Source organism: Ixodes scapularis, unplaced genomic scaffold (assembly GCF_016920785.2).
Source record: "Ixodes scapularis isolate PalLabHiFi unplaced genomic scaffold, ASM1692078v2 PGA_scaffold7__128_contigs__length_106722199, whole genome shotgun sequence".
Lineage (NCBI taxonomy): Eukaryota > Metazoa > Arthropoda > Arachnida > Ixodida > Ixodidae > Ixodes > Ixodes scapularis.
In genome coordinates, this window is record NW_024609882.1 from 61132408 (window position 1) to 61142496 (window position 10089).

Here is a 10089-nt window from a genome sequence, read left to right on the forward strand (position 1 = left end):
AGTGTGCCCGATTTTCGGGTAATTTTGACTACGTTTAACCAGAAAAAAATCGCCGACTGTCTCAGGAGGAACAAAAGCAGGGGTGATGTTTTACGTTTTTTTCCAGATCCACCAAAGGTCATCCAGGTAATATCCCCGACCGCCCTCATTTGCAGAGGAACATCAAATTGGCTTTGAAGGGGTAACGGATGGAATTATATATCATTTTTATTTCTAGGCTAGGTGTCGCAATGCATTACCCGTGATAAAGGGTTCAGCCATATCATCTGTCCATATATCTATTAAGGGAGTCGCCGGAACACCTTCCGGATCTATGAAATCGTATCTATCACCTATTGTGCCTGTTCTTCAGTAATCCTAACATGGTGCTTTCGGAATTAAAAACAGGGCGGAAAGACGAGGACCAGACAAAGAATTAACACGGACGCAGCGCTGGCTTACAACTGAGTTTATTAATCGCAAAAATCGGAATATATACTTGCGCTGTCACGAACAAAAGAGAAGGAAAAATTTAGCCGACGTGATACACCACCAATAAAGAAATAAAAAAATGCGCCAAACATCGCACCTTTTTTAATTCCGAAGTATGTACCAACTCGCCCAAGCCTCGACTTTGGCACCTAACATCAAGGCACGTACGAGGGAATTGGTTTGGTAGATCCATCTCCTACAAAGTGAAGCGACCACTGACGTTTAGCTGCACTGACGGCCTCTTTATCGATCCAAACCAAGTGGCGTGCCCTTTCGGCATCAAACGCTCCACACCCGTCGGCTTGCCGGGACCTCATCGATCATCTGCCAGTTTTGCTTCCAACATAAAATGCACGTGGCGATCATGGACACGTTTTAGTAAGTTGGGCCCTTTGTTAACGCTTCAGTGCGTGAGAAACGAGCGGGTTTCCCCACTTTCCCACGCCCCTCGATGCAACGGGCACGGTTTTGTTCGCCCTTCTCGACCAAGCAGACTAGGGCATTAGCCAATTCGGTAGTTGCAAAATCCACGAATGTATGGCGGCGATCGTACTTCTATAAAACAAGCATTAAAGGTAATCTCGCTGTATTTGTTCTTTTAAGCGCCAGCCAATGCTACTACTGCAGTGTCTAGTTATTGCTCTGTTTTGAAACTCTGTATATCTGCTCTATTCTTAGTTCGCTTAAACATAGCATAGTAATATTATACTATAGTAGTATAGTACTTTATCCGGGTTAAGATATATTCGTAAATTTCCGTTAAGTGTGAATGTGACTGTACCGATAACGACCTCCAGTTAGAGTTGCGATGCTCACCTCGGATCTTTACACATTCTAGCCTGTGTGCCTCGCATTGCACAATGACACTAATCGCTGATTTTTCACTTATCAACTGGGTTAGAGAGGAACGGTAGCGATTGAACGCACCAGCAGTTTTGGAGTATTATTCGTGATATCACTGTTAAAGCGCCGTGTGCGAAAGAAAGACCTGGCGCACGGCTTGTAAGAATGCGCTGCGTGTAGGAATGCAGCACTCTTACATGTGTCCGGCAAGTTTTTGTATGTATTCTATCATTGCTGAACCAATGATAAACAGAAAACGTAAAATTACTTGCGCTTTTGACGCTGCTTGATTCGTCCAATTAGCTAGTATCGTCGGCTGCTTTTAAACTTAAGCTGAAACAAAGTATAGGCGCCCGACAACACTGCGGGAAGGGATAAAAGTGATTCACAATATTATCATACATTCACTTCTAGGAAGGTACATACTCTGTTTCAACAATAATTGGTCAAGAGCGAGCGCTACGTCCCCTGTGGGACAATCAAATTGAATGTACGGAAAAAGCGACCCTTCTGCTCGATTGGAGCGCGCTCTGATGGCGTGTGGTCACGTGGCTAGCCTCCACGCTTTGATTGTCTCGCTGTCGCCGTGGATATCACTGTTTGCTAGGTTATGCTTAAGTGCAATATTTTTTACGAACTGAAAAACAACGCTATTTGTTGATCGCATGATCTGAATGACGCAACAGTTCGGGTGTAAACCTGATAGATGCGAGTTTCCACAACACACCAAGGTGGCACCACATTTCACCAGCACGAATAATGTTTCTTTCTGCGTCATAAGTCGAACCTCGTTCTCAGCGAATGCTAATCCAGAACGAAATCAATTACCGCGACGAGTTCATGTCGCCTGTCATTTAGGTAGCGCCTTAACACCGATGGGAGCACTCACACTCCCCCCCCCCCCCCCCCCCTCTTCCCCTACCCCCTCGATGTGGTCAGTCCATGAAATTATAATGTTCTTGAGGTTTAAATAAATCTCTATATATCTTTTTGTTGGGTATAGTCACCTAGATTTTTTTCAAGAGCCAGCATCTGTTTGGCATGGCATTTTTTTACTTTAGGAATTTTGGATGGAAATTGGTGCACCAACTCATTCTTTTCATGTGGCTGGACACCTTTCGAAAGTATAGCGGTACTGACTCCAAACTATAGCATAAAGAAGAAACAACGAATAATATGGCTGTAAAATTTGTTTTCTCACTATATTTTCGGACCATTAGCTCCCAGAATTCTGTGAAACTTAACGACGATAAGCTCGACAACGCGTGCGGGTGCTGAGCAAACTCAGATTTGATGAAACAAAGAGTTCTTTATATGCTCCTTTGTCTAATCACTCAAAATATATTCGGAGGCTAACACTACTTTCTCTACAGGCCAGGATTGCTTGAAAGTTTTGATTAGTTATTGTTTACTTGTGGGTGATTCAGAACGTATCCCCCCCCCCCCTCCAAGAAAAAAAACAACAACATTACCATTCAATGCAAGAAAAGAAAAAAAAAAAAACATACTCATCAGGCAAAAGTAGGCTGAGCAGAAAATCCACGGCCGCTATGAGAGGGACAATGACACCGGTGAGATTTATTAATGGTGTATGAAGCATGAGGCGCTTGACTATGCGTTTCGCAAGAAATATGTCTTAGTCTATTAGAATGACACTTCAGGGTCATCGAATGACACTCCTGCAGTCCAAGATTTCAATTTATCACTAGCAGAATTTCAGACGCAGCAACTGCTGGGCCATAATTATCTCTTTCAGTCGTGGGTTCCATGCCAGAATTCTGTTATTCTACGTTCCAGAAAGGAGATTTATAAGTTCATATTTTACCGATGATTACTGATTTTCACGATGTAGCTTCTAGGAAAAGCTAACTCGTGTGTTGTTTTGGAAACTTCAAACTCAAGATTCAGCTCTGTTTATTCCCAACTTTTTATTCATTAGTAAAATGTATAAACAGTTGACCGTGATCATCATTAGAAGCTGATGGTTGTCAAAACGCCATAAAAATGACAACACAATTTAGTAGTTATTCCCCTAATATTGTCTACGGTGTAAAGGTAAATGGACGCAGCAACCTCTCTGCTAACATCAAACTAATATTTTCATTAGTTTCAAGACTACGTTTTCTCGTTTAGCGAGAATTTCATTGAATGAAAAAAAATTACAATTTTCTAGCTTAGGCAGTCCACTAGCAACAGTTCGCAATAAATTACTTCGAATAATTTCTTTTACGTGAAATATAAATATATCCTCGGAATACAAGTTACTTGTGTTCCGACAATATAACAATTTAAAGTACCACCAACGTGTTTCTTACTTAGTTCATTCAGACTATCTAAATTTTTGCAGCCCCTCCCTCATGGTTGTATTAGCCATATCATCTCCAACAATAGTTTTCATCTTAACACGCAGCTTATGTTGCATTGCTAGATTTATTGCGCGTTTTTTTTTTCTTAGCACACGTCGTCAGCGGTACGAGCAGCAGTCAAAGCCGTAGTAGGCGTAAAAAGAATACCATTGCCTTTACTATGGGTAGTATGTATTCCGTTACTCAACAGTACCATTAATACAAGAACCGACAAAATAGCACTTATGACTCATTCTGCCCATTTGTGATTCCAATTTCTTTTATTCAGTTATGAAACTTTCTATCAATATCTATGTTCCTACCACTTCATAACATTACAATTGTATTAAAACTATATTTGGGCGCGGTGGTGCAAAATAAGATAGTCAGGCTCTTGATGCGATCCGCGACACTTCTTGTAACAGTTGTAGCACTTGTAACACAGATAAATATCATCACAAAAAATACTTACACAAAGCACAATCAAATGTACTGGACACACAATTAAATTCATAGTACATTACGAATGTGACACATGAAATTAAAAAAAAAATAATGATAACTTCGCTATATATATTTAACATCTTTTTTAATATACAAATTCAGTCACCCTTAACATAATATATATATATATATATATATATATATTTAGTATATCCGGCATTAAAGCACTGTAGTGACCGACAGCTTAAAGGGGCGGTGCAACGATATTCAATTGGGATGTTTTTCACTTTACACGAGCTTACTGGCACTAGTCGGACCCAAGGAATAGTCGCACGCAACGCTACTGACCAAGAAACTTTTTTGTTGAATTTTGAGGACAAAACCGAGTGCTTTCATTCAATCTCTCCTTCGCAAAACCTGATGACGTAGCTGGGCGAGTAGCAGTACCGTCCACTGACGATATTTGAATGCGGCTCATAGATTGGACCCGAGCATGGCGTGGACACTCGATTTGGGCGCGTGATAATCGAGAGCTCATAAGCATTCGGGTAGTGTCCTGTGTCCAATCGCTGCAATGACGACAACAGCCGAACCATAACAATGTCAGGAACTCAGCGCGTGTCCTGTGCCTTGCCAACCCCAGCGCATGGCTGAGATCAACATTGGCGGCATATAATCGGCTCCAGATCACGTGGCCGCATGCTCTGGCTGCGAGTTGAGGGAGTGAACTCTGCTCGCTTTTCTTTATTTTTTTTTCTGCGGCTTACATTGCGTGTGGTGAAAAACAAACGAGTATTTCACAGGTCATTAACGTCAGGGATTCGTTCTAAGCGGTATTTGCGCAAAATACAAACATCGTTGCATCACCCCTTTAAGAAATAAAGCATAAAACAAAACCCGAGCGTTTTATTTAAGCTCCACAGACAATGCGGTTGCCCTACTAATCAATAACAACGCCGAAGGACATGTCGCGTATAAGAAAGCGGGAAGTGTAAATACAAACAGCCGAGCCCTACTCTTTATTTAAGCTTTCAGATATTATTGTTCTTGGATATTGAGGTTAGTGAATCATCTGGTGCCCTGCAGCTATATCAATTTAAGCTGTGACATTGTGGTATTTTACAATACATAAATTAAGATAACTGAGTGGCTCTGCCTAATAGATTTGAATAAAATTGAAACGCATAATTATCGTATCCTCACTAGTTAACCTTTGGTGGCTTGCAAAAGAAAGACGATGAGTTATTAAACCTTTATATGTGTGTTAGGCGAGCTGTACGTAAAAAAAGTAATATTTGTTTCTCTTTTGTTTGCTTGGTTACATGTTCCCGATTCGAACGTTCAATCTTGCAGGCAGATTAACTAATTGGCATTTTCTTTAAATTTCTGTAATAAATAAGTGAGCATCAAAAGCGACACAAATGATTTGAAACGTCCAAATTTATTTCATTATGTTCTTTTGCACTTTAGGGTTTTATCATATAACAGGCTAAAAATCTAGCTTTATTTCGCCAGAAATTTGTGACCTATTAATTTAAAGTTTTGTTCACGAAGAACAATTTAAACGATTTAATGTTTCCATTTAAAACACACTTGTCTGCTTTCTAACTTTGAATTCATAATAATTTAAACACACCAGTATATTATGAAGTCAGATATTTAAATTTTGTTAAAGATAATGAACATTATGACATAAAAAATTAAATCAAAATCATATGCAGTCACGTGATTCAGATATTGTCCTAATATAATTTACGAATATGAAAAATAGCAAAGGCAATAAGCGTAAAGCGTGGCGAAACAATCAATTTCGTTTGTGCACGCTGGGAAATTTATTTATTTACTAAAATATACCAAAAACACGCAGTTAAACTTGGGATGGGGCGCGTGCTGGTAAGGGTATTATAAATAAAGGGAGCAACATAAAATAAACGGACGGACAATATGTTTCGCAATTGGCAGGAAACGTTAAATCTGTTTTATGTGATTCTCTTTCTTTATATTACGAGTTTAATATTTTGCTAATTATTTTCGATTGATTGGGTCTGATTGCGCTCGACCTCACTCAAATCTATGAGTGGACTTGATGACATCGTAATGGCAAGCACGCTAAATATGCCTGTCTTCTTCACTGTCCAGGTGTTGCTGTGTCAGATAGCAAGCGGCGGCGCCAACAGCTTCGACGCCGACAGCTTCGGCACGGTTTCGTATCAACAAGGCATCAATGGTGACTCGACGGAACGTGGTCGCCTCCCCCTGGTGTACAGCTTTCCGGAACCTGCGTTCTACCCTGGCGTCACATCCGGAACTTTACCTATAAACGCCCACAACGATCTCATCGGCTTCAGTGGACTTGGTGACATCGCGATGGCAAGGACGCTAAATACGCCCGTCTTCTTCACTGTCCAGGTCAGTTACACATATCCAGTACACTCCTATCGTAGTGATGATCGGTGCTTGTTTCTGTCACCAAGTCCACAAACCATAGTTTGAAGCGTTGCGTCAGTGTGTCGTGACTTGATATCAGCAATGTTATTACAATCAGGAGATGTAGAAACCAATCCTGGACCTCGTATCAAGGATTCACAGGACCAGCTTCTTGCTGGCCAATCTGAAATGCGGAAAGAAATAAAAGAGATCAAGGAAAAACAAATAAGTTTAGATTCATTTGTCAGAGACGTCATAACACGGCTGGATAAAGCAGAAAAGGACATAGATGATCTGCAAAGAAATGAACGGGACTCTTCTCTGCTACAAGTTATTGCAGATATTCAGAAAGCGAACAAACTACAAGAGAGGAGGCTTGTTGAACTCGAAGACCGGTCCAGAAAAGACAACCTTGTTATATTTGGTATTGAAGAGCAACCCGGCGAAACTGGAGACTCGCTTAAAGATAAAGTCATAAATCTTTTCAAAACCACTCTGAAGGTCACTGTAAACAGTGTTGATCGTCTGCATCGTCTTGGTAGACATGTTCCCGAAAAAACAAGGCCAGTCATACTGCACTTCCAAGAGCACAGTGAAAAAATGTCTGTTCTTAAGAATTGTCATTTACTGAAGGGAAAAAGGTTTCTGTCCGGCATGATTTGTCGCAGGAAACAGTTCGAACGCGAAAGTTGCACTGGACATCTGCGCAGCCAGATAAACAAAACGACGCTAAAGTGTTTCTGGTTCATGATAAGCTTCATGTAAACGGTGACAATTATGCGTGGGATGACAGCACACAAACGCGCGTGAAACTGCCCAGCAGCAGCAAGAAACGGGTTCCCACCGCTCCGTGACGTCAAAAACAAATAACCTTCCAACTTGTGTCATTTAATGCGCAAAGTGTTCTGAAAAAAAACTTACAGATTTCGAGGCAATGCTCCATGATTTTGACCCCCACGCCACTTTGATAGCCGAGACATGGCTGCACTCAGATATACAGGACAGCGAAGTCATTCCTCCGACACACAAAATATACCGAAACGATAGACCGTCACGTGGCGGTGGCTTTGCGATTGTCCTGAAGTCCGAGTTAGGCGCGTGCCTACTACCAGGCATTCCTAACCGCGAACGTTTGTGGTGTCGGGTTAACTTTTACGGGAATAGCCTTGTTCTAGGAGTAGTGTACAGACCGTCTAATGCCTCACCAGTGTTCCTTGAGCAATTACACGACTTTCTTGAGCTTTTCTTAATGATCGCGTACGAATAATCATGGCCGGTGATTTTAATTTACCCCATATTGACTGGTTAAAAATGAGATCGGCGGGAGCACACGCACGTGATTCAGAGATGTTACTTGACTGTGCGTTCTCGAACGACCTGACTCAGATAGTGACATCGCCGACAAAATTCGGCAACACGGCGCAATCTATTTTGGACCTGGTCTTTGTTTGTCCACTAATATCGTGGTACACTATTGACGTTTTAACAGGGTTATCTGATCATAAATTGCTGTATTTTACTTCCAACGTTTTCAAAACCGCGGAACTTGGTGGTGTAAAAAAATCGATTATTAAAAATTACAACAATGCGAGTGATGTTTATGTGCTTGACTACTTGGAGACACACTTCGATGATTTCTGTGAGGAACGTGACTTAGAAACCCAGTGGACTATGTTTAAAACATTTGCAATTTATGCATTGCGCAGTATGTACCCAGCAAGGTAAAACACACAAGAAGAAACAATCCTTGGATAACAAGAGAGATTATACAACTAAAACGTAAATTGCAACATAAAAAGTGAACTCACAGGTATAGGACATTTGAACTTTCTCAAATTAAAGAAGAATTGAAACAAAAAATTTCAACTTCCAAGGAGTTTTTCTTCTCGCAATCTTTTATCAGTGTTCTAAAGGAAGCGCCCGCTAAATTTTGGAAGTTCTTATCAGGAACAAAAAAGTGTGTTGAGTGTTTAAATGGTAGTGGGATTCTTGTCACTGATAAAACCGACATGGCAAACGAATTCAATAGGTACTTTCAGTCCGTATTTAGCCCCCGTTCGGCAGCACAACCAGATGGCATCTGTGATATGTCGTCGGCAATGCGGGACCTTGTCGTAAGCGGGGAAGGAATCTTTGATCTTTGTCTTCGGCTAAATGTTAAGAAAGCGTGTGTGCCGGACAATGTGCCTAACGAATTCCTTCGACGCTATGCTGAATGGCTATCACATTATTTGCTGGTTATTTTAATAACTCACTGAAAAAAAAGAGATTCCTTTTGACTGGCATCGCGCTCATGTTGTGCCAATTTTAAAAAGTGGTGATCCTCAGTGCGTTTTTAATTATCCCCCTATATCCCTTACTTCTGTTTGTTGTAAAACACTGGAGCACCTAGTGTGCAGGCACATTACTGATTATCTGGAAGTAAATAGCCTCCTTACCAGTGCTCAGCACGGCTTTCGTCGAGGGCTATCAACAGTGACACAGCTAGTAACAACTTTACATGATTTTGTCCTAAACATAAATAAAAGAAAGCAAGTCGATGCCATCTTTTTAGACTTCGCGAAGGCTTCTGATAAAGTACCACATCATAAACTAGTGCAGAAGCTATGCTCAATTGGAATAAAAAACGACCTAGTCCAATTCGTTCAGTCGTACCTTTCAAACCGCTCCCAGTTTATCGAAATAGACAAGCAATCTTCAAGTCAGTTATCTGTTTCATTGGGTGTTCCACAGGGATCGGTTCTGGGACCGTTATTGTTTCTTATCTACATAAACGACGTAGTTGACAGCGTAGATGACAGAGTTCGGGTTCGGTTGTTTGCAGACGACTGCATATTGTACAAAGAAGTAGAAACCCGTGATGATCAGCTAGCTCTCGAAAATAATCTTCAGAATGTCTATGCATGGTGTGAACAGTGGCAATAAAACTTTGGTTGGGGCTTGTTGGTTCATATCGATTAAAAGGCTAAAAGGCGCGAACAAAGAGGACGAAAAAAGAGACACCTCCGTGTCGTGCGTGTCGCTTTTTTCGTCCTGTTTGTTCGCGCCTTTTAACCTTTTAATTGAACACTGGCAAATGCCATTGAACCTGGATAAATGTATATTACTAAGGGTTACAAATAAAAAAACTGTACTGAACTTCCTTATACAATTAATAGCACTCAAGTTAAAGAAGCCTCTGAAGTTAAGTACCTTGGGGTAAAAATTACGAGCAGTTTGAACTGGAAGGCCCATGTTGCCAATGTTTGTGCTGCTGCGAGACGAGCGTTGTGGTCCCTAAGGCGCACACTTCCACTGGCACCCTCCAGTGTCAAACTCTCTGCCTATAATTAATAATAATAATAATTGTTTGTTTATTGCTACCAGCATAGAAAAGTTTGGTATTGCGGATGCCTCAAAGCCAACGAATGGCTTGTGCGACGCCATCCTCCAATAAAAAAAAAACGATATGTAGCAAGGGTAGTTACTTAAAATACAATGATATAAAACAGACATAAAAAATGCAAACATAATTCCATGAAGCTAGTAATAACTTGAAGATTTTACGCGAACAGATATT

The 10089-nt window shown here is 40.9% G+C and overlaps 1 pseudogene; it reads left to right on the forward strand.

Moving 5' to 3' along the window:
• Positions 1-6200: 6200 nt before the first annotated feature.
• Positions 6201-7384, forward strand: LOC121833268 (annotated as a pseudogene).
• Positions 7385-10089: the final 2705 nt, after the last annotated feature.